The 25,963-nt window shown below is 47.8% G+C and overlaps 37 non-coding genes across 37 annotated transcripts; all 37 read right to left on the reverse strand.

The window, feature by feature from the left end:
* Window positions 1-856: 856 nt before the first annotated feature.
* On the reverse strand, window positions 857-975 carry TRNAL-UAA (transfer RNA leucine (anticodon UAA)). The gene is made up of 2 exons: window positions 938-975; window positions 857-902 (listed from the first exon to the last, which is right to left on the reverse strand). It is a non-coding gene; the product is annotated as a tRNA-Leu (tRNA).
* Window positions 976-1,772: 797 nt separating this feature from the next.
* TRNAL-UAA (transfer RNA leucine (anticodon UAA)) lies at window positions 1,773-1,891 on the reverse strand. Its single transcript has 2 exons — window positions 1,854-1,891; window positions 1,773-1,818 (listed from the first exon to the last, which is right to left on the reverse strand). It is a non-coding gene; the product is annotated as a tRNA-Leu (tRNA).
* Window positions 1,892-2,138: 247 nt separating this feature from the next.
* TRNAL-CAA (transfer RNA leucine (anticodon CAA)) lies at window positions 2,139-2,257 on the reverse strand. Its single transcript has 2 exons — window positions 2,220-2,257; window positions 2,139-2,184 (listed from the first exon to the last, which is right to left on the reverse strand). It is a non-coding gene; the product is annotated as a tRNA-Leu (tRNA).
* A 610-nt stretch (window positions 2,258-2,867) lies between these two features.
* TRNAL-CAA (transfer RNA leucine (anticodon CAA)) lies at window positions 2,868-2,986 on the reverse strand. The gene is made up of 2 exons: window positions 2,949-2,986; window positions 2,868-2,913 (listed from the first exon to the last, which is right to left on the reverse strand). It is a non-coding gene; the product is annotated as a tRNA-Leu (tRNA).
* A 979-nt stretch (window positions 2,987-3,965) lies between these two features.
* On the reverse strand, window positions 3,966-4,084 carry TRNAL-UAA (transfer RNA leucine (anticodon UAA)). The gene is made up of 2 exons: window positions 4,047-4,084; window positions 3,966-4,011 (listed from the first exon to the last, which is right to left on the reverse strand). It is a non-coding gene; the product is annotated as a tRNA-Leu (tRNA).
* Window positions 4,085-4,881: 797 nt separating this feature from the next.
* Window positions 4,882-5,000, reverse strand: TRNAL-UAA (transfer RNA leucine (anticodon UAA)). Its single transcript has 2 exons — window positions 4,963-5,000; window positions 4,882-4,927 (listed from the first exon to the last, which is right to left on the reverse strand). It is a non-coding gene; the product is annotated as a tRNA-Leu (tRNA).
* Window positions 5,001-5,247: 247 nt separating this feature from the next.
* TRNAL-CAA (transfer RNA leucine (anticodon CAA)) lies at window positions 5,248-5,366 on the reverse strand. The gene is made up of 2 exons: window positions 5,329-5,366; window positions 5,248-5,293 (listed from the first exon to the last, which is right to left on the reverse strand). It is a non-coding gene; the product is annotated as a tRNA-Leu (tRNA).
* A 1,889-nt stretch (window positions 5,367-7,255) lies between these two features.
* TRNAL-UAA (transfer RNA leucine (anticodon UAA)) lies at window positions 7,256-7,374 on the reverse strand. Its single transcript has 2 exons — window positions 7,337-7,374; window positions 7,256-7,301 (listed from the first exon to the last, which is right to left on the reverse strand). It is a non-coding gene; the product is annotated as a tRNA-Leu (tRNA).
* Window positions 7,375-8,358: 984 nt separating this feature from the next.
* TRNAL-UAA (transfer RNA leucine (anticodon UAA)) lies at window positions 8,359-8,477 on the reverse strand. Its single transcript has 2 exons — window positions 8,440-8,477; window positions 8,359-8,404 (listed from the first exon to the last, which is right to left on the reverse strand). It is a non-coding gene; the product is annotated as a tRNA-Leu (tRNA).
* A 247-nt stretch (window positions 8,478-8,724) lies between these two features.
* TRNAL-UAA (transfer RNA leucine (anticodon UAA)) lies at window positions 8,725-8,843 on the reverse strand. The gene is made up of 2 exons: window positions 8,806-8,843; window positions 8,725-8,770 (listed from the first exon to the last, which is right to left on the reverse strand). It is a non-coding gene; the product is annotated as a tRNA-Leu (tRNA).
* A 977-nt stretch (window positions 8,844-9,820) lies between these two features.
* TRNAL-UAA (transfer RNA leucine (anticodon UAA)) lies at window positions 9,821-9,939 on the reverse strand. Its single transcript has 2 exons — window positions 9,902-9,939; window positions 9,821-9,866 (listed from the first exon to the last, which is right to left on the reverse strand). It is a non-coding gene; the product is annotated as a tRNA-Leu (tRNA).
* A 248-nt stretch (window positions 9,940-10,187) lies between these two features.
* Window positions 10,188-10,305, reverse strand: TRNAL-UAG (transfer RNA leucine (anticodon UAG)). Its single transcript has 2 exons — window positions 10,268-10,305; window positions 10,188-10,233 (listed from the first exon to the last, which is right to left on the reverse strand). It is a non-coding gene; the product is annotated as a tRNA-Leu (tRNA).
* A 248-nt stretch (window positions 10,306-10,553) lies between these two features.
* On the reverse strand, window positions 10,554-10,672 carry TRNAL-CAA (transfer RNA leucine (anticodon CAA)). The gene is made up of 2 exons: window positions 10,635-10,672; window positions 10,554-10,599 (listed from the first exon to the last, which is right to left on the reverse strand). It is a non-coding gene; the product is annotated as a tRNA-Leu (tRNA).
* A 433-nt stretch (window positions 10,673-11,105) lies between these two features.
* On the reverse strand, window positions 11,106-11,224 carry TRNAL-UAA (transfer RNA leucine (anticodon UAA)). The gene is made up of 2 exons: window positions 11,187-11,224; window positions 11,106-11,151 (listed from the first exon to the last, which is right to left on the reverse strand). It is a non-coding gene; the product is annotated as a tRNA-Leu (tRNA).
* A 612-nt stretch (window positions 11,225-11,836) lies between these two features.
* TRNAL-CAA (transfer RNA leucine (anticodon CAA)) lies at window positions 11,837-11,955 on the reverse strand. Its single transcript has 2 exons — window positions 11,918-11,955; window positions 11,837-11,882 (listed from the first exon to the last, which is right to left on the reverse strand). It is a non-coding gene; the product is annotated as a tRNA-Leu (tRNA).
* A 980-nt stretch (window positions 11,956-12,935) lies between these two features.
* On the reverse strand, window positions 12,936-13,054 carry TRNAL-UAA (transfer RNA leucine (anticodon UAA)). The gene is made up of 2 exons: window positions 13,017-13,054; window positions 12,936-12,981 (listed from the first exon to the last, which is right to left on the reverse strand). It is a non-coding gene; the product is annotated as a tRNA-Leu (tRNA).
* Window positions 13,055-13,301: 247 nt separating this feature from the next.
* On the reverse strand, window positions 13,302-13,420 carry TRNAL-CAA (transfer RNA leucine (anticodon CAA)). The gene is made up of 2 exons: window positions 13,383-13,420; window positions 13,302-13,347 (listed from the first exon to the last, which is right to left on the reverse strand). It is a non-coding gene; the product is annotated as a tRNA-Leu (tRNA).
* Window positions 13,421-14,033: 613 nt separating this feature from the next.
* On the reverse strand, window positions 14,034-14,152 carry TRNAL-UAA (transfer RNA leucine (anticodon UAA)). Its single transcript has 2 exons — window positions 14,115-14,152; window positions 14,034-14,079 (listed from the first exon to the last, which is right to left on the reverse strand). It is a non-coding gene; the product is annotated as a tRNA-Leu (tRNA).
* Window positions 14,153-14,399: 247 nt separating this feature from the next.
* Window positions 14,400-14,518, reverse strand: TRNAL-CAA (transfer RNA leucine (anticodon CAA)). The gene is made up of 2 exons: window positions 14,481-14,518; window positions 14,400-14,445 (listed from the first exon to the last, which is right to left on the reverse strand). It is a non-coding gene; the product is annotated as a tRNA-Leu (tRNA).
* A 429-nt stretch (window positions 14,519-14,947) lies between these two features.
* TRNAL-CAA (transfer RNA leucine (anticodon CAA)) lies at window positions 14,948-15,066 on the reverse strand. The gene is made up of 2 exons: window positions 15,029-15,066; window positions 14,948-14,993 (listed from the first exon to the last, which is right to left on the reverse strand). It is a non-coding gene; the product is annotated as a tRNA-Leu (tRNA).
* A 64-nt stretch (window positions 15,067-15,130) lies between these two features.
* TRNAL-CAA (transfer RNA leucine (anticodon CAA)) lies at window positions 15,131-15,249 on the reverse strand. The gene is made up of 2 exons: window positions 15,212-15,249; window positions 15,131-15,176 (listed from the first exon to the last, which is right to left on the reverse strand). It is a non-coding gene; the product is annotated as a tRNA-Leu (tRNA).
* Window positions 15,250-16,595: 1,346 nt separating this feature from the next.
* TRNAL-CAA (transfer RNA leucine (anticodon CAA)) lies at window positions 16,596-16,714 on the reverse strand. Its single transcript has 2 exons — window positions 16,677-16,714; window positions 16,596-16,641 (listed from the first exon to the last, which is right to left on the reverse strand). It is a non-coding gene; the product is annotated as a tRNA-Leu (tRNA).
* Window positions 16,715-17,327: 613 nt separating this feature from the next.
* Window positions 17,328-17,446, reverse strand: TRNAL-UAA (transfer RNA leucine (anticodon UAA)). The gene is made up of 2 exons: window positions 17,409-17,446; window positions 17,328-17,373 (listed from the first exon to the last, which is right to left on the reverse strand). It is a non-coding gene; the product is annotated as a tRNA-Leu (tRNA).
* A 795-nt stretch (window positions 17,447-18,241) lies between these two features.
* On the reverse strand, window positions 18,242-18,360 carry TRNAL-CAA (transfer RNA leucine (anticodon CAA)). The gene is made up of 2 exons: window positions 18,323-18,360; window positions 18,242-18,287 (listed from the first exon to the last, which is right to left on the reverse strand). It is a non-coding gene; the product is annotated as a tRNA-Leu (tRNA).
* A 64-nt stretch (window positions 18,361-18,424) lies between these two features.
* On the reverse strand, window positions 18,425-18,543 carry TRNAL-CAA (transfer RNA leucine (anticodon CAA)). Its single transcript has 2 exons — window positions 18,506-18,543; window positions 18,425-18,470 (listed from the first exon to the last, which is right to left on the reverse strand). It is a non-coding gene; the product is annotated as a tRNA-Leu (tRNA).
* A 795-nt stretch (window positions 18,544-19,338) lies between these two features.
* On the reverse strand, window positions 19,339-19,457 carry TRNAL-CAA (transfer RNA leucine (anticodon CAA)). The gene is made up of 2 exons: window positions 19,420-19,457; window positions 19,339-19,384 (listed from the first exon to the last, which is right to left on the reverse strand). It is a non-coding gene; the product is annotated as a tRNA-Leu (tRNA).
* Window positions 19,458-19,521: 64 nt separating this feature from the next.
* Window positions 19,522-19,640, reverse strand: TRNAL-UAA (transfer RNA leucine (anticodon UAA)). The gene is made up of 2 exons: window positions 19,603-19,640; window positions 19,522-19,567 (listed from the first exon to the last, which is right to left on the reverse strand). It is a non-coding gene; the product is annotated as a tRNA-Leu (tRNA).
* Window positions 19,641-19,886: 246 nt separating this feature from the next.
* On the reverse strand, window positions 19,887-20,005 carry TRNAF-GAA (transfer RNA phenylalanine (anticodon GAA)). The gene is made up of 2 exons: window positions 19,968-20,005; window positions 19,887-19,932 (listed from the first exon to the last, which is right to left on the reverse strand). It is a non-coding gene; the product is annotated as a tRNA-Phe (tRNA).
* A 65-nt stretch (window positions 20,006-20,070) lies between these two features.
* On the reverse strand, window positions 20,071-20,189 carry TRNAL-CAA (transfer RNA leucine (anticodon CAA)). Its single transcript has 2 exons — window positions 20,152-20,189; window positions 20,071-20,116 (listed from the first exon to the last, which is right to left on the reverse strand). It is a non-coding gene; the product is annotated as a tRNA-Leu (tRNA).
* Window positions 20,190-20,623: 434 nt separating this feature from the next.
* Window positions 20,624-20,742, reverse strand: TRNAL-UAA (transfer RNA leucine (anticodon UAA)). Its single transcript has 2 exons — window positions 20,705-20,742; window positions 20,624-20,669 (listed from the first exon to the last, which is right to left on the reverse strand). It is a non-coding gene; the product is annotated as a tRNA-Leu (tRNA).
* Window positions 20,743-21,355: 613 nt separating this feature from the next.
* On the reverse strand, window positions 21,356-21,474 carry TRNAL-UAA (transfer RNA leucine (anticodon UAA)). Its single transcript has 2 exons — window positions 21,437-21,474; window positions 21,356-21,401 (listed from the first exon to the last, which is right to left on the reverse strand). It is a non-coding gene; the product is annotated as a tRNA-Leu (tRNA).
* Window positions 21,475-22,273: 799 nt separating this feature from the next.
* On the reverse strand, window positions 22,274-22,392 carry TRNAL-UAA (transfer RNA leucine (anticodon UAA)). The gene is made up of 2 exons: window positions 22,355-22,392; window positions 22,274-22,319 (listed from the first exon to the last, which is right to left on the reverse strand). It is a non-coding gene; the product is annotated as a tRNA-Leu (tRNA).
* Window positions 22,393-22,639: 247 nt separating this feature from the next.
* Window positions 22,640-22,758, reverse strand: TRNAL-CAA (transfer RNA leucine (anticodon CAA)). Its single transcript has 2 exons — window positions 22,721-22,758; window positions 22,640-22,685 (listed from the first exon to the last, which is right to left on the reverse strand). It is a non-coding gene; the product is annotated as a tRNA-Leu (tRNA).
* Window positions 22,759-23,369: 611 nt separating this feature from the next.
* Window positions 23,370-23,488, reverse strand: TRNAL-CAA (transfer RNA leucine (anticodon CAA)). The gene is made up of 2 exons: window positions 23,451-23,488; window positions 23,370-23,415 (listed from the first exon to the last, which is right to left on the reverse strand). It is a non-coding gene; the product is annotated as a tRNA-Leu (tRNA).
* Window positions 23,489-24,102: 614 nt separating this feature from the next.
* On the reverse strand, window positions 24,103-24,221 carry TRNAL-UAA (transfer RNA leucine (anticodon UAA)). The gene is made up of 2 exons: window positions 24,184-24,221; window positions 24,103-24,148 (listed from the first exon to the last, which is right to left on the reverse strand). It is a non-coding gene; the product is annotated as a tRNA-Leu (tRNA).
* A 798-nt stretch (window positions 24,222-25,019) lies between these two features.
* Window positions 25,020-25,138, reverse strand: TRNAL-UAA (transfer RNA leucine (anticodon UAA)). Its single transcript has 2 exons — window positions 25,101-25,138; window positions 25,020-25,065 (listed from the first exon to the last, which is right to left on the reverse strand). It is a non-coding gene; the product is annotated as a tRNA-Leu (tRNA).
* Window positions 25,139-25,385: 247 nt separating this feature from the next.
* TRNAL-CAA (transfer RNA leucine (anticodon CAA)) lies at window positions 25,386-25,504 on the reverse strand. Its single transcript has 2 exons — window positions 25,467-25,504; window positions 25,386-25,431 (listed from the first exon to the last, which is right to left on the reverse strand). It is a non-coding gene; the product is annotated as a tRNA-Leu (tRNA).
* Window positions 25,505-25,963: the final 459 nt, after the last annotated feature.

Here is a 25,963-nt window from a genome sequence, read left to right on the forward strand (position 1 = left end):
CCGTATCACCGGGCAATGTTTCCCTTAAGTCCGGTGCCTTAGACAACTCGGCCATTCTGACACGATATATAAGCAGCAGCAAAAGAAGACACTGACTTTGTTCTGGTAGTAAAGTAAAAAAGTTTGTCAGAAATGGGATTCGCACCCACGCACACATACGTGGACCAGAAGCCTCGTTCAAGTAGTATGACTGGGCACGGTTTCCCTTGAGTCTAGCGCCTTCGACCACTCGGCCATTCTGACACAATATTTCAGCCCAGCAAAAGGAGACACTGACTTTGTACTGGTAATAAATAAAAAAAGAGTTTGTCAGAAGTGGGATTCGAACCCACGTCGACATACGTGGACCAAAGGCCTCGTTTAACCCGTATCACCGGGCAATATTTCCCTTAAGTCTGGTGCCTCAGACAACTCGGCCGTTCTGACACGATTTGCGAGCTCCAACAAAAGAAGACACTCACTTTGTTCTGGTAGTAAAGTAAAAAACGTTTTTCAGAAGAGGGATTCGAACCCACGCCCACATACTTGGACCAGAAGCCTCGTTCAACTAGTATGACTGGGCACGGTTTCCTTTGAGTCTAGGACCTTCGACCACTCGGCCATTCTGACACAATATTTCAGCCCAGCAAAAGGAGACACTGACTTTGTAATGGTAATAAATAAAAAAAGAGTTTGTCAGAAGTGGGATTCGAACCCACGTCGACATACGTGGACCAAAGGCCTCGTTTAACCCGTATCACCGGGCAATATTTCCCTTAAGTCTGGTGCCTCAGACAACTCGGCCGTTCTGACACGATTTGCAAGCTCCAACAAAAGAAGACACTGACTTTGTTCTGGTAGTAAAGTAAAAAAAGTTTGTCAGAAGTGGGATTCGAACCCACGCCCACATACGTGGACCAGAAGCCTCGTTACACTCGTATCACTGGGCAAGGTTTCCCTTAAGCCTGGCGCCTTCGACCACTCGGCCATTCTGACACGATATATCAGCCCCAGCAAAAGAAGAGACTGACTTCGTGCTGGTAGTAAAGCAAAAAAAAAGATTGTCAGAAGTGGGATTCCAACCCACGTCGACATACTTGGACCAAAGGCCTCGTTTAAACCGTATCACCGGGCAATGTTTCCCTTAAGTCTGGTGCCTTAGACAACTCGGCCGTTCTGACACGATATATACGCTGCAGCAAAAGAAGACACTGACTTTGTTCTGGTAGTAAAGTAAAAAAGTTTGTCAGAAGTGGGATTCGCACCCACGCACACATACGTGGACCAGAAGCCTCGTTCAACTAGTATGACTGGGCACGGTTTCCCTTGAGTCTAGGACCTTCGACCACTCGGCCATTCTGACACAATATTTCAGCCCAGCAAAAGGAGACACTGACTTTGTGCTGGTAATAAATAAAAAAAGAGTTTGTCAGAAGTGGGATTCGAACCCACGTCGACATACGAGGACCAAAGGCCTCGTTTAACCCGTATCACCGGGCAATATTTCCCTTAAGTCTGTTGCCTCAGACAACTCGGCAGTTCTGACACGATTTGCGAGCTCCAACAAAAGAAGACACTGATTTTGTTCTGGTAGTGAGGTTAAAAAAGTTTGTCAGAGGTGGGATTCGCCCCCACGCACACATACGTTGACCTGAAGCCTCGTTCAACTCGTATGACTGGGCACGGTTTCCATTGAGTCTGAAGCCTTAGACCACTCGGCCGTTCTGACAGGATATTTCAGCCCCAGCAAAAGGAGACACTGACTTTGGGCTGGTAGTAAAGTAAAAAAAGTTTGTCAGAAGTGGGATTCGAACCCACGCCCACATACGTGGACCAGAAGCCTCGTTCAACCCGTATCACTGGGCAAGGTTTCCCTTAAGCCTGGCGCCTTCGACCACTCGGCCATTCTGACACAATATTTCAGCCCAGCAAAAGGAGACACTGACTTTGTTCTGGTAGTAAAGTAAAAAAAAAGTTTGTCAGAATAGAATTCGAACCCACGCCCACATACGTGGACCAGAAGCCTCGTTCAACCCCTATCACCGAGCAAGGTTTCCCTTCAGTCTTGCGCCTTAAACCAGGCGGCCATTCTGACACGATATGGCAGCCTCAGCAAGAGAAGACGCTGACTCTGTGCTGGTAGTAAAGTAAAAAAAGTTTGTCAGAAGTGGGATTCGAACCCACGCCCACGTACGTGGACCAGAAGCCTCGTTCAACCCGTATCACTGGGCAAGGTTTCCCTTGAGTCTGGCGCCTTAGACCACTTGGCCATTCTGACACGATATCCCAGCCCCAGCAAAAGAAGACACTGACTTCGTGCTGGTATTAAAGTAAAAAAATTGTCAGAAGTGGGATTCGAACCCACGCACACACACCTGGACCAGGAGCCTCGTTTAACCCGTATCACTGAGCAAGGTTTCCCTTAAGTCTGGCGCCTTCCACCATTCGGCCATGCTGACACAATATATCAGCCTCAGCAAAAGAAGACGCTGACTCTGTGCTGGTAGTAAAGTAAAAAAAAATTGACGGAAGTGAGATTCGAACCCACGCACACATACGTAGACCAGAAACCTCGTTCAACTCGCATCATCGAGCAAGGTTTCCCTTCAGTCTGGAGCCTTAGACCACTCGGCCATTCTGACACGATATTTCAGCCCCAGCAAAAGAAGACACTGACTTTGTTCTGGTAGTAAAGTAAAAAAAATGCCGGAAGTGAGATTCGAACCCACGCACACATACGTGGACCAGAAGCCTCGTTAAACTCGCGTCACCGCGCAAGGTTTCCCTTCAGTCTGGCGCCTTAGACCACTCGGCAATTCTGATACGATGTATCAGCCCAAGCAAAAGGAGACACTGACTTTGTTCTGTTAGTGAAGTAAAAAAAAGTTTGTCAGAAGTGGGATTCGAACCCACGCCCACATACGTAGACCAGAAGCCTTGTTCAACCCGTATCACTGGGCAAGGTTTCCCTTGAGTCTGGCACCTTAGACCACTCGGCCATTCTGACACGATATATCAGCCCCAGCAAAAGAAGAGACTGACTTCGTGCTGGTGGTAAAGTAAAAAAAAGATTGTCAGAAGTAGAATTCCAACCCACGTCGACATACTTGGACCAAAGGCCTCGTTTAACCCGTATCACCGGGCAATGTTTCCCTTAAGTCCGGTGCCTTAGACAACTCGGCCATTCTGACACGATATATAAGCAGCAGCAAAAGAAGACACTGACTTTGTTCTGGTAGTAAAGTAAAAAAGTTTGTCAGAAATGGGATTCGCACCCACGCACACATACGTGGACCAGAAGCCTCGTTCAAGTAGTATGACTGGGCACGGTTTCCCTTGAGTCTAGCGCCTTCGACCACTCGGCCATTCTGACACAATATTTCAGCCCAGCAAAAGGAGACACTGACTTTGTACTGGTAATAAATAAAAAAAGAGTTTGTCAGAAGTGGGATTCGAACCCACGTCGACATACGTGGACCAAAGGCCTCGTTTAACCCGTATCACCGGGCAATATTTCCCTTAAGTCTGGTGCCTCAGACAACTCGGCCGTTCTGACACGATTTGCGAGCTCCAACAAAAGAAGACACTCACTTTGTTCTGGTAGTAAAGTAAAAAACGTTTTTCAGAAGAGGGATTCGAACCCACGCCCACATACTTGGACCAGAAGCCTCGTTCAACTAGTATGACTGGGCACGGTTTCCTTTGAGTCTAGGACCTTCGACCACTCGGCCATTCTGACACAATATTTCAGCCCAGCAAAAGGAGACACTGACTTTGTAATGGTAATAAATAAAAAAAGAGTTTGTCAGAAGTGGGATTCGAACCCACGTCGACATACGTGGACCAAAGGCCTCGTTTAACCCGTATCACCGGGCAATATTTCCCTTAAGTCTGGTGCCTCAGACAACTCGGCCGTTCTGACACGATTTGCAAGCTCCAACAAAAGAAGACACTGACTTTGTTCTGGTAGTAAAGTAAAAAAAGTTTGTCAGAAGTGGGATTCGAACCCACGCCCACATACGTGGACCAGAAGCCTCGTTACACTCGTATCACTGGGCAAGGTTTCCCTTAAGCCTGGCGCCTTCGACCACTCGGCCATTCTGACACGATATATCAGCCCCAGCAAAAGAAGAGACTGACTTCGTGCTGGTAGTAAAGCAAAAAAAAAGATTGTCAGAAGTGGGATTCCAACCCACGTCGACATACTTGGACCAAAGGCCTCGTTTAAACCGTATCACCGGGCAATGTTTCCCTTAAGTCTGGTGCCTTAGACAACTCGGCCGTTCTGACACGATATATACGCTGCAGCAAAAGAAGACACTGACTTTGTTCTGGTAGTAAAGTAAAAAAGTTTGTCAGAAGTGGGATTCGCACCCACGCACACATACGTGGACCAGAAGCCTCGTTCAACTAGTATGACTGGGCACGGTTTCCCTTGAGTCTAGGACCTTCGACCACTCGGCCATTCTGACACAATATTTCAGCCCAGCAAAAGGAGACACTGACTTTGTGCTGGTAATAAATAAAAAAAGAGTTTGTCAGAAGTGGGATTCGAACCCACGTCGACATACGAGGACCAAAGGCCTCGTTTAACCCGTATCACCGGGCAATATTTCCCTTAAGTCTGTTGCCTCAGACAACTCGGCAGTTCTGACACGATTTGCGAGCTCCAACAAAAGAAGACACTGATTTTGTTCTGGTAGTGAGGTTAAAAAAGTTTGTCAGAGGTGGGATTCGCCCCCACGCACACATACGTTGACCTGAAGCCTCGTTCAACTCGTATGACTGGGCACGGTTTCCATTGAGTCTGAAGCCTTAGACCACTCGGCCGTTCTGACAGGATATTTCAGCCCCAGCAAAAGGAGACACTGACTTTGGGCTGGTAGTAAAGTAAAAAAAGTTTGTCAGAAGTGGGATTCGAACCCACGCCCACATACGTGGACCAGAAGCCTCGTTCAACCCGTATCACTGGGCAAGGTTTCCCTTAAGCCTGGCGCCTTCGACCACTCGGCCATTCTGACACAATATTTCAGCCCAGCAAAAGGAGACACTGACTTTGTTCTGGTAGTAAAGTAAAAAAAAAGTTTGTCAGAATAGAATTCGAACCCACGCCCACATACGTGGACCAGAAGCCTCGTTCAACCCCTATCACCGAGCAAGGTTTCCCTTCAGTCTTGCGCCTTAAACCAGGCGGCCATTCTGACACGATATGGCAGCCTCAGCAAGAGAAGACGCTGACTCTGTGCTGGTAGTAAAGTAAAAAAAGTTTGTCAGAAGTGGGATTCGAACCCACGCCCACGTACGTGGACCAGAAGCCTCGTTCAACCCGTATCACTGGGCAAGGTTTCCCTTGAGTCTGGCGCCTTAGACCACTTGGCCATTCTGACACGATATCCCAGCCCCAGCAAAAGAAGACACTGACTTCGTGCTGGTATTAAAGTAAAAAAATTGTCAGAAGTGGGATTCGAACCCACGCACACACACCTGGACCAGGAGCCTCGTTTAACCCGTATCACTGAGCAAGGTTTCCCTTAAGTCTGGCGCCTTCCACCATTCGGCCATGCTGACACAATATATCAGCCTCAGCAAAAGAAGACGCTGACTCTGTGCTGGTAGTAAAGTAAAAAAAAATTGACGGAAGTGAGATTCGAACCCACGCACACATACGTAGACCAGAAACCTCGTTCAACTCGCATCATCGAGCAAGGTTTCCCTTCAGTCTGGAGCCTTAGACCACTCGGCCATTCTGACACGATATTTCAGCCCCAGCAAAAGAAGACACTGACTTTGTTCTGGTAGTAAAGTAAAAAAGTTTGTCAGAAGTGGGATTCGCACCCACGCACACATACGTGGACCAGAAGCCTCGTTCAACTAGTATGACTGGGCACGGTTTCCCTTGAGTCTAGCACCTTCGACCACTCGGCCATTCTGACACAATATTTCAGCCCAGCAAAAGGAGACACTGACTTTGTTCTTGTAGTAAAATAAAAAAAATTGACGGAAGTGAGATTCGAACCCACGCACACATACGTGGACCAGAAGCCTCGTTAAACTCGCATCACCGCGCAAGGTTTCCCTTCAGTGTGGCGCCTTAGACCACTCGGCCATTCTGATACGATATATCAGCCCCAGCAAAAGGAGACACTGACTTTGTGCTGGTAGTAAAGTAAAAAAGAGCTTCTCAGAAGTGGGATTTCAACCCACGCCCACATACGTAGACAGAAGCCTCGTTCAACCCGTATCACTGGGCAAGGTTTCCCACGAGTCTGGCGCCTTAGACCACTCGGCCATTCTGACACGATATATCAGCCCCAGCAAAAGAAGAGACTGACTTCGTGCTGGCAGTGAAGTAAAAAAATATTTGTCAGAAGTGGGATTGGAACCCACGCACACATACGTGGACCAAAGGCCTCGTTTAACCCGTATCACCGGGCAATGTTTCCCTTAAATCTGGTGCCTTAGACAACTCGGCCATTCTGACACGATATATAAGCAGCAGCAAAAGAAGACACTGACTTTGTTCTGGTAGTAAAGTAAAAAAGTTTGTCAGAAGTGGGATTCGCACCCACGCGCACATACGTGGACCAGAAGCCTTGTTCAACTAGTATGACTTGGCACGGTTTCCCTTGAGTCTAGCACCTTCGACCACTTGACCATTCTGACACAATATTTCAGCCCAGCAAAAGGAGACACTGACTTTGTGCTGGTAATAAATAAAAAAAGAGTTTGTCAGAAGTGGGATTCGAACCCACGTCGACATACGTGGACCAAAGGCCTCGTTTAACCCGTATCACCGGGCAATATTTCCCTTAAGTCTGGTGCCTCAGACAACTCGGCCGTTCTGACACGATTTGCGAGCTCCAACAAAAGAAGACACTGACTTTGTTCTGGTAGTAAAGTAAAAAAAGTTTTTCAGAAGAGGGATTCGAACCCACGCCCACATACTTGGACCAGAAGCCTCGTTCAACTAGTATGACTGGGCACGGTTTCCTTTGAGTCTAGGACCTTCGACCACTCGGCCATTCTGACACAATATTTCAGCCCAGCAAAAGGAGACACTGACTTTGTAATGGTAATAAATAAAAAAAGAGTTTGTCAGAAGTGGGATTCGAACCCACGTCGACATACGTGGACCAAAGGCCTCGTTTAACCCGTATCACCGGGCAATATTTCCCTTAAGTCTGGTGCCTCAGACAACTCGGCCGTTCTGACACGATTTGCAAGCTCCAACAAAAGAAGACACTGACTTTGTTCTGGTAGTAAAGTAAAAAAAGTTTGTCAGAAGTGGGATTCGAACCCACGTACACATACGTGGACCAGAAGCCTCGTTACACTCGTATCACTGGGCAAGGTTTCCCTTAAGCCTGGCGCCTTCGACCACTCGGCCATTCTGACACAATATTTCAGCCCAGCAAAAGGAGACACTGACTTTGTTCTGGTAGTAAAGTAAAAAAAAAGTGTGTCAGAATAGAATTCGAACCCACGCCCACATACGTGGACCAGAAGCCTCGTTCAACCCGTATCACTGGGCAAGGTTTCCCTTGAGTCTGGCGCCTTAGACCACTCGGCCATTCTGACACGATATATCAGCCCCAGCAAAAGAAGAGACTGACTTCGTGCTGGTAGTAAAGCAAAAAAAAGATTGTCAGAAGTGGGATTCCAACCCACGTCGACATACTTGGACCAAAGGCCTCCTTTAAACCGTATCACCGGGCAATGTTTCCCTTAAGTCTGGTGCCTTAGACAACTCGGCCGTTCTGACACGATATATAAGCTGCAGCAAAAGAAGACACTGACTTTGTTCTGGTAGTAAAGTAAAAAAGTTTGTCAGAAGTGGGATTCGCACCCACGCACACATACGTGGACCAGAAGCCTCGTTCAACTAGTATGACTGGGCACGGTTTCCCTTGAGTCTAGGACCTTCGACCACTCGGCCATTCTGACACAATATTTCAGCCCAGCAAAAGGAGACACTGACTTTGCGCTGGTAATAAATAAAAAAAAGAGTTTGTGAGAAGTGGGATTCGAACCCACGTCGACATACATGGACCGACCGAAGGCCTCGTTTAACCCGTATCACCGGGCATTATTTCCCTTAAGTCTGGTGCCTCAGACAACTCGGCAGTTCTGACACGATTTGCAAGCTCCAACAAAAAAAGACACTGACTTTGTTCTGGTAGTAAAGTTAAAAAAGCTTGTCAGAAGTGGGATTCGCACCTACGCACACATACGTTGACCTGAAGCCTCGTTCGACTCGTATGACTGGGCACGGTTTCCATTGAGTCTGGAGCCTTAGACCACTCGTCCGTTCTGACAGGATATTTCAGCCCCAGCAAAAGGAGACACTGACTTTGGGCTGGTAGTAAAGTAAAAAAAGTTTGTCAGAAGTGGGGTTCGAACCCACGCCCACATACGTGGACCAGAAGCCTCGTTCAACCCGTATCACTGGGCAAGGTTTCCCTTAAGCCTGGCGCCTTCGACCACTCGGCCATTCTGACACAATATTTCAGCCCAGCAAAAGGAGACACTGACTTTGTTCTGGTAGTAAAGTAAAAAAAAAGTTTGTCAGAATAGAATTCGAACCCACGCCCACATACGTGGACCAGAAGCCTCGTTCAACCCGTATCACCGAGCAAGGTTTCCCTTCAGTCTTGCGCCTTAAACCAGGCAGTCATTCTGACACGATATGGCAGCCTCAGCAAAAGAAGACGCTGACTCTGTGCTGGTAGTAAAGTAAAAAAAGTTTGTCAGAAGTGGGATTCGAACCCACGCCCACGTACGTGGACCAGAAGCCTCGTTCAACCCGTATCACTGGGCAAGGTTTCCCTTAAGTCTGGCGCCTTAGACCACTTGGCCATTCTGATACGATATATCAGCCCCAGCAAAAGGAGACACTGACATTGTTCTGTTAGTGAAGTAAAAAAAGTTTGTCAGAAGTGTTATTCGAACACACGCCCACATACGTTGACCAGAAGCCTCGTTCAACCCGTATCACTGGGCAAGGTTTCCCTTGAGTCTGGCGCCTTAGACCACTCGGCCATTCTGACACGATATATCAGCCCCAGCAAAAGAAGAGACTGACTTCGTGCTGGTAGTTAAGTAAAAAAAAAGATTGCCAGAAGTGGGATTCCAACCCACGTCGAAGTACTTGGACCAAAGGCCTCGTTTAAACCGTATCACCGGGCAATGTTTCCCTTAAGTCTGGTGCCTTAGACAACTCGGCCGTTCTGACACGATATATAAGCTGCAGCAAAAGAAGACACTGACTTTGTTCTGGTAGGAAAGTAAAATAGTTTGTCAGAAGTGGGATTCGCACCCACGCACACATGCGTGGACCAGAAGCCTCAACTAGTATGACTGGGCACGGTTTCCCTTGAGTCTAGGACCTTCGACCACTCGGCCATTCTGACACAATATTTCAGCCCAGCAAAAGGAGACACTGACTTTGTGCTGGTAATAAATAAAAAAAAGAGTTTGTCAGAAGTGGGATTCGAACCCACGTCGACATACGTGGACCAAAGGCCTCGTTTAACCCGTATCACCGGGCAATATTTCCCTTACGTCTGGTGCCTCAGACAACTCGGCCGTTCTGACACGATTTGCAAGCTCCAACAAAAGAAGACACTGACTTTGTTCTGGTAGTAAAGTAAAAAAAGTTTGTCAGAAGTGGGATTCGCACCCACGCACACATACGTTGACCTGAAGCCTCGTTCAACTCGTATGACTGGGCACGGTTTCCATTGAGTCTGGCGCCTTAGACCACTCGGCCATTCTGCCACGATATATCCGCCCCAGCAAAAGAAGAGACTGACTTCGTGCTGGCAGTAAAGTAAAAAAACTTTGTCAGAAGTGGGATTCGAACCCACGCACACATACGTGGACCAGAAGCCTCGTTACACTCGTATCACTGTGCAAGGTTTCCCTTAAGCCTGGCGCCTTTGACCACTCGGCCATTCTGACACAATATTTCAGCCCAGCAAAAGGAGACACTGACTTTGTTCTGGTAGTGAAGTAAAAAAAAAGTTTGTCAGAATAGAATTCGAACCCACGCCCACATACGTGGACCAGAAGCCTCGTTCAACCCGTATCACCGAGCAAGGTTTCCCTTCAGTCTTGCGCCTTAAACCAGGCGGCCATTCTGACAAGATTTGTCAGCCTCAGCAAAAGAAGACGCTGACTCTGTGCTGGTAGTAAAGTAAAAAAAGGTTTGTCAGAAGTGGGATTCGAACCCACGCCCACGTACGTGGACCAGAAGCCTCGTTCAACCCGTATCACTGGGCAAGGTTTCCCTAAGTCTGAAGCCTTAGACCACTCGGCCATTCTGACACGATATTTCAGCCCCAGCAAAAGGAGACACTGACTTTGTGCTGGCAGTAAAGTAAAAAAACTTTGTCAGAAGTGGGATTCGAACCCACGCACACATACGTGGACCTGAAGCCTCGTTAAACTCGCGTCACCGCGCAAGGTTTCCCTTCAGTCTGGCGCCTTAGACCACTCGGCCATTCTGATACGATATATCAGCCCAAGCAAAAGGAGACACTGACTTTGTTCTGTTAGTGAAGTAAAAAAAAGTTTGTCAGAAGTGGGATTCGAACCCACGCCCACATACGTAGACCAGAAGCCTTGTTCAACCCGTATCACTGGGCAAGGTTTCCCTTGAGTCTGGCACCTTAGACCACTCGGCCATTCTGACACGATATATCAGCCCCAGCAAAAGAAGAGACTGACTTCGTGCTGGTAGTAAAGTAAAAAAAAGATTGTCAGAAGTGGAATTCCAACCCACCTCGACATACTTGGACCAAAGGCCTCGTTTAACCCGTATCACCGGGCAATGTTTCCCTTAAGTCTGGTGCCTTAGACAACTCGGCCATTCTGACAAGATATATAAGCAGCAGCAAAAGAAGACACTGACTTTGTTGTGGTAGTAAAGTAAAAAAGTTTGTCAGAAATGGGATTCGCACCCACGGACACATACGTGGACCAGAAGCCTCGTTCAAGTAGTATGACTGGGCACGGTTTCCCTTGAGTCTAGCGCCTTCGACCACTCGGCCATTCTGACACAATATTTCAGCCCAGCAAAAGGAGACACTGGCTTTGTGCTGGTAGCAAATAAGAAAAAAAGAGTTTGTCAGAAGTGGGATTCGAACCCACGCCCACATACGTGGACCAGAAGCCTCGTTCAACCCGTACAACTGCGCAAAGTTTCCCTTAAGTCTGGCGCCTTAGACCACTCGGCCATTCTGATACGATATGTCAGCCTCAGCAAAAGAAGGCGCTGACTCGGTGCTGGTAGTAAATAAAAACAAAATTGACAGAAGTGAGATTCGAACCCACGCACACTTACGTGGAACAGAAGCCTCGTTCAACTCGCATCACCGGGCAAGTTTCCCTTCAGTCTGGCGCCTTGGACCACACAGCCATTCTGATACGATATGTCAGCCCCAGCAAAAGGAGACACTGACTTTGTTCTGTTAGTGAAGTAAAAAAAGTTTTTCAGAAGAGGGATTTGAACCCACGCCCACATACGTGGACCAGAAGCCTCGTTCAACTAGTATGACTGGGCACGGTTTCCTTTGGGTCTAGGACCTTCGACCACTCGGCCATTCTGACACAATATTTCAGCCCAGCAAAAGGAGACACTGACTTTGTAATGGTAATAAATAAAAAAAGAGTTTGTCAGAAGTGGGATTCGAACCCACGTCGACATACGTGGACCAAAGGCCTCGTTTAACCCGTATCACCGGGCAATATTTCCCTTAAGTCTGGTGCCTCAGACAACTCGGCCGTTCTGACACGATTTGCAAGCTCCAACAAAAGAAGACACTGACTTTGTTCTGGTAGTAAAGTAAAAAAAGTTTGTCAGAAGTGGGATTCGAACCCACGCCCACATACGTGGTCCAGAAGCCTCGTTCAACCCGTATCACTGGGCAAGGTTTCCCTTGAGTCTGGCGCCTTAGACCACTCGGCCATTCTGACACGATATATCAGCCCCAGCAAAAGAACAGACTGACTTTGTGCTGGCAGTAAAGTAAAAAATTTTGTCAGAAGTGAGATTCGAACCCACGCACACATACGTGGACCAGAAGCCTCGTTACACTCGTATCACTGGGCAAGGTTTCCCTTAAGCCTGGCGCCTTCGACCACTCGGCCATTCTGACATGATATATCAGCCCCAGCAAAAGAAGAGACTGACTTCGTGCTGGTAGTAAAGCAAAAAAAAAGATTGTCAGAAGTGGGATTCCAACCCACGTCGACATACTTGGACCAAAGGCCTCGTTTAAACCGTATCACCGGGCAATGTTTCCCTTAAGTCTGGTGCCTTAGACAACTCGGCCGTTCTGACACGATATATAAGCTGCAGCAAAAGAAGACACTGACTTTGTTCTGGTAGTAAAGTAAAAAAGTTTGTCAGAAGTGGGATTCGCACCCACGCACACATACGTGGACCAGAAGCCTCGTTCAACTAGTATGACTGGGCACGGTTTCCCTTGAGTCTAGGACCTTCGACCACTCGGCCATTCTGACACAATATTTCAGCCCAGCAAAAGGAGACACTGACTTTGTGCTGGTAATAAATAAAAAAAAGAGTTTGTCAGAAGTGGGATTCGAACCCACGTCGACATACATGGAACAAAGGCCTCGTTTAACCCGTATCACCGGGCAATATTTCCCTTAAGTCTGGTGCCTCAGACAACTCGGCAGTTCTGACACGATTTGCGAGCTCCAACAAAAGAAGACACTGACTTTGTTCTGGTAGTAAAGTTAAAAAAGTTTGTCAGAAGTGGGATTCGCACCCACGCACACATACGTTGACCTGAAGCCTCGTTCAACTCGTATGACTGGGCACGGTTTCCATATAGTCTGGAGCCTTAGACCACTCGGCCGTTCTGACAGGATATTTCAGCCCCAGCAAAAGGAGACACTGACTTTGGGCTGGTAGTAAAGTCAAAAAAGTTTGTCAGAAGTGAGATTCGAACCCACGCCCACATACGTGGACCAGAAGCCTCGTTCAACCCGTATCACTGGGCAAGGTTTCCCTTAAGCCTGGCGCCTTCGACCACTCGGCCATTCTGACACAATATTTCAGCCCAGCAAAAGGAGACACTGACTTTGTTCTGGTAGTAAAGTAAAAAAAAAGTTTGTCAGAATAGAATTCGAACCCACGCCCACATACGTGGACCAGAAGCCTCGTTCAACCCCTATCACCGAGCAAGGTTTCCCTTCAGTCTTGCGCCTTAAACCAGGCGGCCATTCTGACACGATATGGCAGCCTCAGCAAAAGAAGACGCTGACTCTGTGCTGGTAGTAAAGTAAAAAAAGTTTGTCAGAAGTGGGATTCGAACCCACGCCCACGTACGTGGACCAGAAGCCTCGTTCAACCCGTATCACTGGGCAAGGTTTCCCTTGAGTCTGGCGCCTTAGACCACTTGGCCATTCTGACACGATATCCCAGCCCCAGCAAAAGAAGACGCTGACTTCGTGCTGGTATTAAAGTAAAAAAATTGTCAGAAGTGGGATTCGAATCCACGCCCACATACGTAGACCAGAAGCCTTGTTCAACCCGTATCACTGGGCAAGGTTTCCCTTGAGTCTTGCACCTTAGACCACTCGGCCATTCTGACACGATATATCAGCCCCAGCAAAAGAAGAGACTGACTTCGTGCTGGTAGTAAAGTAAAAAAAGATTGTCAGAAGTGGAATTCGAACCCACCTCGACATACTTGGACCAAAGGCCTCGTTTAACCCGTATCACCGGGCAATGTTTCCCTTAAGTCTGGTGCCTTAGACAACTCGGCCATTCTGACAAGATATATAAGCAGCAGCAAAAGAAGACACTGACTTTGTTCTGGTAGTAAAGTAAAAAAGTTTGTCAGAAATGGGATTCGCACCCACGCACACATACGTGGACCAGAAGCCTCGTTCAAGTAGTATGACTGGGCACGGTTTCCCTTGAGTCTAGCGCCTTCGACCACTCGGCCATTCTGACACAATATTTCACCCAGCAAAAGGAGACACTGACTTTGTGCTGGTAGCAAATAAGAAAAAAAAGAGTTTGTCAGAAGTGGGATTCGAACCCACGCCCACATACGTGGACCAGAAGCCTCGTTCAACCCGTACAACTGCGCAAAGTTTCCCTTAAGTCTGGCGCCTTAGACCACTCGGCCATTCTGATACGATATGTCAGCCTCAGCAAAAGAAGACGCTGACTCGGTGCTGGTAGTAAATAAAAACAAAATTGAGAGAAGTGAGATTCGAACCCACGCACACTTACGTGGAACAGAAGCCTCGTTCAACTCGCATCACCGGGCAAGGTTTCCCTTCAGTCTGGCGCCTTAGACCACACAGCCATTCTGATACGATATGTCAGCCCCAGCAAAAGGAGACACTGACTTTGTTCTGTTAGCGAAGTAAAAAAAGTTTGTCAGAAGAGGGATTCGAACCCACGCCCATATACGTGGACCAGAAGCCTCGTTCAACTAGTATGACTGGGCACGGTTTCCTTTGAGTCTAGCACCTTCGACCACTCGGCCATTCTGACACAATATTTCAGCCCAGCAAAAGAAGACACTGACTTTGTAATGGTAATAAATAAAAAAAGAGTTTGTCAGAAGTGGGATTCGAACCCACGTCGACATACGTGGACCAAAGGCCTCGTTTAACCCGTATCACCGGGCAATATTTCCCTTAAGTCTGGTGCCTCAGACAACTCGGCCGTTCTGACACGATTTGCAAGCTCCAACAAAAAAAACACTGACTTTGTTCTGGTAGTAAAGTAAAAAAAGTTTGTCAGAAGTGGGATTCGAACCCACGCCCACATACGTGGACCAGAAGCCTCGTTCAACCCGTATCACTGGGCAAGGTTTCCCTTCAGTCTTGCGCCCTAAACCAGGCGGCCATTCTGACACGATATGGCAGCCTCAGCAAAAGAAGACGCTGACTCTGTGCTGGTAGTAAAGTAAAAAAAGCTTGTCAGAAGTGGGATTCGAACCCATGCCCACGTACGTGGACCAGAAGCCTCGTTCAACCCGTATCACTGGGCAAGGTTTCCCTTGAATCTGGCGCCTTAGACCACTTGGCCATTCTGATACGATATATCAGCCCCAGCAAAAGGAGACACTGACTTTTTTCTGTTAGTGAAGTAAAAAAAGTTTGTCAGAAGTGGGATTCGAACCCACGCCCACATACGTTGACCAGAAGCCTCGTTCAACCCGTATCACTGGGCAAGGTTTCCCTTGAGTCTGGCGCCTTAGACCACTCGGCCATTCTGACACGATATATCAGCCCCAGCAAAAGAACAGACTGACTTTGTGCTGGCAGTAAAGTAAAAAATTTTGTCAGAAGTGAGATTCGAACCCACGCACACATACGTGGACCAGAAGCCTCGTTACACTCGTATCACTGGGCAAGGTTTCCCTTAAGCCTGGCGCCTTCGACCACTCGGCCATTCTGACATGATATATCAGCCCCAGCAAAAGAAGAGACTGACTTCGTGCTGGTAGTAAAGCAAAAAAAAGATTGTCAGAAGTGGGATTCCAACCCACGTCGACATACTTGGACCAAAGGCCTCGTTTAAACCGTATCACCGGGCAATGTTTCCCTTAAGTCTGGTGCCTTAGACAACTCGGCCGCTCTGACACGATATATAAGCTGCAGCAAAAGAAGACACTGACTTTGTTCTGGTAGTAAAGTAAAAAAGTTTGTCAGAAGTGGGATTCGCACCCACGCACACATACGTGGACCAGAAGCCTCGTTCAACTAGTATGACTGGGCACGGTTTCCCTTGAGTCTAGGACCTTCGACCACTCGGCCATTCTGACACAATATTTCAGCCCAGCAAAAGGAGACACTGACTTTGTGCTGGTAATAAATAAAAAAAAGAGTTTGTCAGAAGTGGGATTCGAACCCACGTCGACATACATGGACCAAAGGCCTCGTTTAACCCGTATCACCGGGCAATATTTCCCTTAAGTCTGGTGCCTCAGACAACTCGGCAGTTCTGACACGATTTGCGAGCTCCAACAAAAGAAGACACTGACTTTGTTCTGGTAGTAAAGTTAAAAAAGTTTGTCAGAAGTGGGATTCGCACCCACGCACACATACGTTGACCTGAAGCCTCGTTCAACTCGTATGACTGGGCACGGTTTCCATATAGTCTGGAGCCTTAGACCACTCGGCCGTTCTGACAGGATATTTCAGCCCCAGCAAAAGGAGACACTGACTTTGGGCTGGTAGTAAAGTCAAAAAAGTTTGTCAGAAGTGAGATTCGAACCCGCGCCCACATACGTGGACCAGAAGCCTCGTTCAACCCGTATCACTGGGCAAGGTTTCCCTTAAGCCTGGCGCCTTCGACCACTCGGCCATTCTGACACAATATTTCAGCCCAGCAAAAGGAGACACTGACTTTGTTCTGGTAGTAAAGTAAAAAAAAAAGTTTGTCAGAATAGAATTCGAACCCACGCCCACATACGTGGACCAGAAGCCTCGTTCAACCCCTATCACCGAGCAAGGTTTCCCTTCAGTCTTGCGCCTTAAACCAGGCGGCCATTCTGACACGATATGGCAGCCTCAGCAAAAGAAGACGCTGACTCTGTGCTGGTAGTAAAGTAAAAAAAGTTTGTCAGAAGTGGGATTCGAACCCACGCCCACGTACGTGGACCAGAAGCCTCGTTCAACCCGTATCACTGGGCAAGGTTTCCCTTGAGTCTGGCGCCTTAGACCACTTGGCCATTCTGACACGATATCCCAACCCCAGCAAAAGAAGACGCTGACTTCGTGCTGGTATTAAAGTAAAAAAATTGTCAGAAGTGGGATTCGAATCCACGCCCACATACGTAGACCAGAAGCCTTGTTCAACCCGTATCACTGAGCAAGGTTTCCCTTGAGTCTTGCACCTTAGACCACTCGGCCATTCTGACACGATATATCAGCCCCAGCAAAAGAAGAGACTGACTTCGTGCTGGTAGTAAAGTAAAAAAAGATTGTCAGAAGTGGAATTCGAACCCACCTCGACATACTTGGACCAAAGGCCTCGTTTAACCCGTATCACCGGGCAATGTTTCCCTTAAGTCTGGTGCCTTAGACAACTCGGCCATTCTGACAAGATATATAAGCAGCAGCAAAAGAAGACACTGACTTTGTTCTGGTAGTAAAGTAAAAAAGTTTGTCAGAAATGGGATTCGCACCCACGCACACATACGTGGACCAGAAGCCTCGTTCAAGTAGTATGACTGGGCACGGTTTCCCTTGAGTCTAGCGCCTTCGACCACTCGGCCATTCTGACACAATATTTCACCGAGCAAAAGGAGACACTGACTTTGTGCTGGTAGCAAATAAGAAAAAAAAGAGTTTGTCAGAAGTGGGATTCGAACCCACGCCCACATACGTGGACCAGAAGCCTCGTTCAACCCGTACAACTGCGCAAAGTTTCCCTTAAGTCTGGCGCCTTAGACCACTCGGCCATTCTGATACGATATGTCAGCCTCAGCAAAAGAAGACGCTGACTCGGTGCTGGTAGTAAATAAAAACAAAATTGACAGAAGTGAGATTCGAACCCACGCACACTTACGTGGAACAGAAGCCTCGTTCAACTCGCATCACCGGGCAAGGTTTCCCTTCAGTCTGTCGCCTTAGACCACACAGCCATTCTGATACGATATGTCAGCCCCAGCAAAAGGAGACACTGACTTTGTTCTGTTAGTGAAGTAAAAAAAGTTTGTCAGAAGAGGGATTCGAACCCACGCCCATATACGTGGACCAGAAGCCTCGTTCAACTAGTATGACTGGGCACGGTTTCCTTTGAGTCTAGCACCTTCGACCACTCAGCCATTCTGACACAATATTTCAGCCCAGCAAAAGAAGACACTGACTTTGTAATGGTAATAAATAAAAAAAGAGTTTGTCAGAAGTGGGATTCGAACCCACGTCGACATACGTGGACCAAAGGCCTCGTTTAACCCGTATCACCGGGCAATATTTCCCTTAAGTCTGGTGCCTCAGACAACTCGGCCGTTCTGACACGATTTGCAAGCTCCAACAAAAAAAACACTGACTTTGTTCTGGTAGTAAAGTAAAAAAAGTTTGTCAGAAGTGGGATTCGAACCCACGCCCACATACGTGGACCAGAAGCCTCGTTCAACCCGTATCACTGGGCAAGGTTTCCCTTCAGTCTTGCGCCCTAAACCAGGCGGCCATTCTGACACGATATGGCAGCCTCAGCAAAAGAAGACGCTGACTCTGTGCTGGTAGTAAAGTAAAAAAAGCTTGTCAGAAGTGGGATTCGAACCCACGCCCACGTACGTGGACCAGAAGCCTCGTTCAACCCGTATCACTGGGCAAGGTTTCCCTTGAGTCTGGCGCCTTAGACCACTTGGCCATTCTGATACGATATATCAGCCCCAGCAAAAGGAGACACTGACTTTTTTCTGTTAGTGAAGTAAAAAAAGTTTGTCAGAAGTGGGATTCGAACCCACGCCCACATACGTTGACCAGAAGCCTCGTTCAACCCGTATCACTGGGCAAGGTTTCCCTTGAGTCTGGCGCCTTAGACCACTCGGCCATTCTGACACGATATATCAGCCCCAGCAAAAGAAGAGACTGACTTCGTGCTGGTAGTAAAGTAAAAAAAAAAGATTGCCAGAAGTGGGATTCCAACCCACGTCGACATACTTGGACCAAAGGCCTCGTTTAAACCGTATCACCGGGCAATGTTTCCCTTAAGTCTGGTGCCTTAGACAACTCGGCCGTTCTGACACGATATATAAGCTGCAGCAAAAGAAGACACTGACTTTGTTCTGGTAGGAAAGTAAAATAGTTTGTCAGAAGTGGGATTCGCACCCACGCACACATACGTGGACCAGAAGCCTCAACTAGTATGACTGGGCACGGTTTCCCTTGAGTCTAGGACCTTCGACCACTCGGCCATTCTGACACAATATTTCAGCCCAGCAATAGGAGACACTGACTTTGTGCTAGTAATAAATAAAAAAAAGAGTTTGTCAGAAGTGGGATTCGAACCCACGTCGACATACGTGGACCAAAGGCCTCGTTTAACCCGTATCACCGGGCAATATTTCCCTTAAGTCTGGTGCCTCAGACAACTCGGCCGTTCTGACACGATTTGCAAGCTCCAACAAAAGAAGACACTGACTTTGTTCTGGTAGTAAAGTAAAAAAAGTTTGTCAGAAGTGGGATTCGCACCCACGCACACATACGTTGACCTGAAGCCTCGTTCAACTCGTATGACTGGGCACGGTTTCCATTGAGTCTGGAGCCTTAGACCACTCGGCCGTTCTGACAGGATATTTCAGCCCCAGCAAAAGGAGACACTGACTTTGGGCTGGTAGTAAAGTAAAAAAAGTTTGTCAGAAGTGGGATTCGAACCCACGCCCACATACGTGGACAAGAAGCCTAATTCAACCCGTATCACTGGGCAAGGTTTCCCTTGAGTCTGGCGCCTTAGACCACTCGGCCATTCTGACACGATATATCAGCCCCAGCAAAAGAAGAGACTGACTTCGTGCTGGCAGCAAAGTAAAAAAACTTTGTCAGAAGTGGGATTCGAACCCACGCACACATACGTGGACCAGAAGCCTCGTTACACTCGTATCACTGTGCAAGGTTTCCCTTAAGCCTGGCGCCTTCGACCACTCGGCCATTCTGACACAATATTTCAGCCCAGCAAAAGGAGACACTGACTTTGTTCTGGTAGTAAAGTAAAAAAAAGTTTGTCAGAAAAGAATTCGAACCCGCGCCCACATACGTGGACCAGAAGCCTCGTTCAACCCGTATCACCGAGCACGGTTTCCCTTCAGTCTTGCGCCTTAAACCAGGCGGCTATTCTGACACGATATATCAGCCCCAGCAAAAGAAGAGACTGACTTCGTGCTGGCAGCAAAGTAAAAAAACTTTGTCAGAAGTGGGATTCGAACCCACGCACACATACGTGGACCAGAAGCCTCGTTAAACTCGCGTCACCGCGCAAGGTTTCCCTTCAGTCTGGCGCCTTAGACCACTCGGCCATTCTGATACGATATATCAGCCCAAGCAAAAGGAGACACTGACTTTGTTCTGTTAGTGAAGTAAAAAAAAGTTTGTCAGAAGTGGGATTCGAACCCACGCCCACATACGTAGACCAGAAACCTTGTTCAACCCGTATCACTGGGCAAGGTTTCCCTTGAGTCTGGCACCTTAGACCACTCGGTCATTCTCACACGATATATCAGCCCCAGCAAAAGAAGAGACTGACTTCGTGCTGGTAGTAAAGTAAAAAAAAGATTGTCAGAAGTGGAATTCCAACCCACCTCGACATACTTGGACCAAAGGCCTCGTTTAACCCGTATCACCGGGCAATGTTTCCCTTAAGTCTGGTGCCTTAGACAACTCGGCCATTCTGACAAGATATATAAGCAGCAGCAAAAGAAGACACTGACTTTATTCTGGTAGTAAAGTAAAAAAGTTTGTCAGAAATGGGATTTGCACCCACGCACACATACGTGGACCAGAAGCCTCGTTCAAGTAGTATGACTGGGCACGGTTTCCCTTGAGTCTAGCGCCTTCGACCACTCGGCCATTCTGACACAATATTTCAGCCCAGCAAAAGGAGACACTGACTTTGTGCTGGTAGCAAATAAGAAAAAGAAGAGTTTGTCAGAAGTGGGATTCGAACCCACGCCCACATACGTGGACCAGAAGCCTCGTTCAACCCGTACAACTGCGCAAAGTTTCCCTTAAGTCTGGCGCCTTAGACCACTCGGCCATTCTGATACGATATGTCAGCCTCAGCAAAAGAAGACGCTGACTCGGTGCTGGTAGTAAATAAAAACAAAATTGACAGAAGTGAGATTCGAACCCACGCACACTTACGTGGAACAGAAGCCTCGTTCAACTCGCATCACCGGGCAAGGTTTCCCTTCAGTCTGGCGCCTTAGACCACACAGCCATTCTGATACGATATGTCAGCCCCAGCAAAAAGAGACACTGACTTTGTTCTGTTAGTGAAGTAAAAAAAGTTTTTCAGAAGAGGGATTCGAACCCACGCCCACATACGTGGACCAGAAGCCTCGTTCAACTAGTATGACTGGGCACGGTTTCCTTTGAGTCTAGGACCTTCGACCACTCGGCCATTCTGACACAATATTTCAGCCCAGCAAAAGGAGACACTGACTTTGTAATGGTAATAAATAAAAAAAGAGTTTGTCAGAAGTGGGATTCGAACCCACGTCGACATACGTGGACCAAAGGCCTCGTTTAACCCGTATCACCGGGCAATATTTCCCTTAAGTCTGGTGCCTCAGACAACTCGGCCGTTCTGACACGATTTGCAAGCTCCAACAAAAGAAGACACTGACTTTGTTCTGGTAGTAAAGTAAAAAAAGTTTGTCAGAAGTGGGATTCGAACCCACGCCCACATACGTGGACCAGAAGCCTCGTTACACTCGTATCACTGGGCAAGGTTTCCCTTAAGCCTGGCGCCTTCGACCACTCGGCCATTCTGACACGATATATCAGCCCCAGCAAAAGAAGAGACTGACTTCGTGCTGGTAGTAAAGCAAAAAAAAAAGATTGTCAGAAGTGGGATTCCAACCCACGTCGACATACTTGGACCAAAGGCCTCGTTTAAACCGTATCACCAGGTAATGTTTCCCTTAAGTCTGGTGCCTTAGACAACTCGGCCGTTCTGACACGATATATAGGCTGCAGCAAAAGAAGACACTGACTTTGTTCTGGTAGTAAAGTAAAAAAGTTTGTCAGAAGTGGGATTCGCACCCACGCACACATACGTGGACCAGAAGCCTCGTTCAACTAGTATGACTGGGCACGGTTTCCCTTGAGTCTAGGACCTTCGACCACTCGGCCATTCTGACACAATATTTCAGCCCAGCAAAAGGAGGCACTGACTTTGTGCTGGTAATAAATAAAAAAAAGAGTTTGTCAGAAGTGGGATTCGAACCCACGTCGACATACATGGACCAAAGGCCTCGTTTAACCCGTATCACCGGGCAATATTTCCCTTAAGTCTGTTGCCTCAGACAACTCGGCAGTTCTGACACGATTTGCGAGCTCCAACAAGAGAAGACACTGATTTTGTTCTGATAGTGAGGTTAAAAAAGTTTTTCAGAAGTGGGATTCGCACCCACGCACACATACGTTGACCTGAAGCCTCGTTCAACTCGTATGACTGGGCACGGTTTCCATTGAGTCTGAAGCCTTAGACCACTCGGCCGTTCTGACAGGATATTTCAGCCCCAGCAAAAGGAGACACTGACTTTGGGCTGGTAGTAAAGTAAAAAAAGTTTGTCAGAAGTGGGATTCGAACCCACGCCCACATACGTGGACCAGAAGCCTCGTTCAACCCGTATCACTGGGCAAGGTTTCCCTTAAGCCTGGCGCCTTTGACCACTCGGCCATTCTGACACAATATTTCAGCCCAGCAAAAGGAGACACTGACTTTGTTCTGGTAGTAAAGTAAAAAAAAAGTTTGTCAGAATAGAATTCGAACCCACGCCCACATACGTGGACCAGAAGCCTCGTTCAACCCCTATCACCGAGCAAGGTTTCCCTTCAGTCTTGCGCCTTAAACCAGGCGGCCATTCTGACACGCTATGGCAGCCTCAGCAAGAGAAGACGCTGACTCTGTGCTGGTAGTAAAGTAAAAAAAGTTTGTCAGAAGTGGGATTCGAACCCACGCCCACGTACGTGGACCAGAAGCCTCGTTCAACCCGTATCACTGGGCAAGGTTTCCCTTGAGTCTGGCGCCTTAGACCACTTGGCCATTCTGACACGATATCCCAGCCCCAGCAAAAGAAGACACTGATTTCGTGCTGGTATTAAAGTAAAAAAATTGTCAGAAGTGGGATTCGAACCCACGCACACACACCTGGACCAGGAGCCTCGTTTAACCCGTATCACTGAGCAAGGTTTCCCTTAAGTCTGGCGCCTTCCACCACTCGGCCATGCTGACACAATATATCAGCCGCAGCAAAAAAAAAACACTGACTTTATGCTGGTAGTAAAGTAAAGAAAAGATTGTCAGAAGTGGCATTCGAACCCACGTCGACATACGTGGACCAAAGGCCTCGTTTAACCCGTATCACCGGGCAATGTTTCCCTAAGTCTGGAGCCTTAGACCACTCGGCCATTCTGACACGATATTTCAGCCCCAGCAAAAGAAGCACTGACTTTGTGCTGGTAGTAGAGTAAAAAAAAATGCCGGAAGTGAGATTCGAACCCACGCGCACATACGTGGACCAGAAGCCTCGTTAAACTCGCGTCACCGCGCAAGGTTTCCCTTCAGTCTGGCGCCTTAGACCACTCGGCAATTCTGATACGATATATCAGCCCAAGCAAAAGGAGACACTGACTTTGTTCTGTTAGTGAAGTAAAAAAAAGTTTGTCAGAAGTGGGATTCGAACCCACGCCCACATACGTAGACCAGAAGCCTTGTTCAACCCGTATCACTGGGCAAGGTTTCCCTTGAGTCTGGCACCTTAGACCACTCGGCCATTCTGACACGATATATCAGCCCCAGCAAAAGAAGAGACTGACTTCGTGCTGGTGGTAAAGTAAAAAAAAGATTGTCAGAAGTAGAATTCCAACCCACGTCGACATACTTGGACCAAAGGCCTCGTTTAACCCGTATCACCGGGCAATGTTTCCCTTAAATCTGGTGCCTTAGACAACTCGGCCATTCTGACACGATATATAAGCAGCAGCAAAAGAAGACACTGACTTTGTTCTGGTAGTAAAGTAAAAAAGTTTGTCAGAAATGGGATTCGCACCCACGCACACATACGTGGACCAGAAGCCTCGTTCAAGTAGTATGACTGGGCACGGTTTCCCTTGAGTCTAGCGCCTTCGACCACTCGGCCATTCTGACACAATATTTCAGCCCAGCAAAAGGAGACACTGACTTTGTGCTGGTAATAAATAAAAAAAAGAGTTTGTCAGAAGTGGGATTCGAACCCACGTCGACATACGTGGACCAAAGGCCTCGTTTAACCCGTATCACCGGGCAATATTTCCCTTAAGTCTGGTGCCTCAGACAACTCGGCCGTTCTGACACGATTTGCAAGCTCCAACAAAAGAAGACACTGACTTTGTTCTGGTAGTAAAGTAAAAAAAGTTTGTCAGAAGTGGGATTCGAACCCACGCCCACATACGTGGACCAGAAGCCTCGTTACACTCGTATCACTGGGCAAGGTTTCCCTTAAGCCTGGCGCCTTCGACCACTCGGCCATTCTGACACGATATATCAGCCCCAGCAAAAGAAGAGACTGACTTCGTGCTGGTAGTAAAGCAAAAAAAAAAGATTGTCAGAAGTGGGATTCCAACCCACGTCGACATACTTGGACCAAAGGCCTCGTTTAAACCGTATCACCGGGCAATGTTTCCCTTAAGTCTGGTGCCTTAGACAACTCGGCCGTTCTGACACGATATATAGGCTGCAGCAAAAGAAGACACTGACTTTGTTCTGGTAGTAAAGTAAAAAAGTTTGTCAGAAGTGGGATTCGCACCCACGCACACATACGTGGACCAGAAGCCTCGTTCAACTAGTATGACTGGGCACGGTTTCCCTTGAGTCTAGGACCTTCGACCACTCGGCCATTCTGACACAATATTTCAGCCCAGCAAAAGGAGACACTGACTTTGTGCTGGTAATAAATAAAAAAAGAGTTTGTCAGAAGTGGGATTCGAACCCACGTCGACATACGTGGACCAAAGGCCTCGTTTAACCCGTATCACCGGGCAATATTTCCCTTAAGTCTGTTGCCTCAGACAACTCGGCAGTTCTGACACGATTTGCGAGCTCCAACAAAAGAAGACACTGATTTTGTTCTGGTAGTGAGGTTAAAAAAGTTTGTCAGAGGTGGGATTCGCCCCCACGCACACATACGTTGACCTGAAGCCTCGTTCAACTCGTATGACTGGGCACGGTTTCCATTGAGTCTGAAGCCTTAGACCACTCGGCCGTTCTGACAGGATATTTCAGCCCCAGCAAAAGGAGACACTGACTTTGGGCTGGTAGTAAAGTAAAAAAAGTTTGTCAGAAGTGGGATTCGAACCCACGCCCACATACGTGGACCAGAAGCCTCGTTCAACCCGTATCACTGGGCAAGGTTTCCCTTAAGCCTGGCGCCTTCGACCACTCGGCCATTCTGACACAATATTTCAGCCCAGCAAAAGGAGACACTGACTTTGTTCTGGTAGTAAAGTAAAAAAAAAGTTTGTCAGAATAGAATTCGAACCCACGCCCACATACGTGGACCAGAAGCCTCGTTCAACCCCTATCACCGAGCAAGGTTTCCCTTCAGTCTTGCGCCTTAAACCAGGCGGCCATTCTGACACGATATGGCAGCCTCAGCAAGAGAAGACGCTGACTCTGTGCTGGTAGTAAAGTAAAAAAAGTTTGTCAGAAGTGGGATTCGAACCCACGCCCACGTACGTGGACCAGAAGCCTCGTTCAACCCGTATCACTGGGCAAGGTTTCCCTTGAGTCTGGCGCCTTAGACCACTTGGCCATTCTGACACGATATCCCAGCCCCAGCAAAAGAAGACACTGACTTCGTGCTGGTATTAAAGTAAAAAAATTGTCAGAAGTGGGATTCGAACCCACGCACACACACCTGGACCAGGAGCCTCGTTTAACCCGTATCACTGAGCAAGGTTTCCCTTAAGTCTGGCGCCTTCCACCATTCGGCCATGCTGACACAATATATCAGCCTCAGCAAAAGAAGACGCTGACTCTGTGCTGGTAGTAAAGTAAAAAAAAATTGACGGAAGTGAGATTCGAACCCACGCACACATACGTAGACCAGAAACCTCGTTCAACTCGCATCATCGAGCAAGGTTTCCCTTCAGTCTGGAGCCTTAGACCACTCGGCCATTCTGACACGATATTTCAGCCCCAGCAAAAGAAGACACTGACTTTGTTCTGGTAGTAAAGTAAAAAAGTTTGTCAGAAGTGGGATTCGCACCCACGCACACA

The sequence above is a fragment of the Rhipicephalus microplus genome, chromosome 2, assembly GCF_043290135.1.
Source record: "Rhipicephalus microplus isolate Deutch F79 chromosome 2, USDA_Rmic, whole genome shotgun sequence".
Classification (NCBI taxonomy): domain Eukaryota; kingdom Metazoa; phylum Arthropoda; class Arachnida; order Ixodida; family Ixodidae; genus Rhipicephalus; species Rhipicephalus microplus.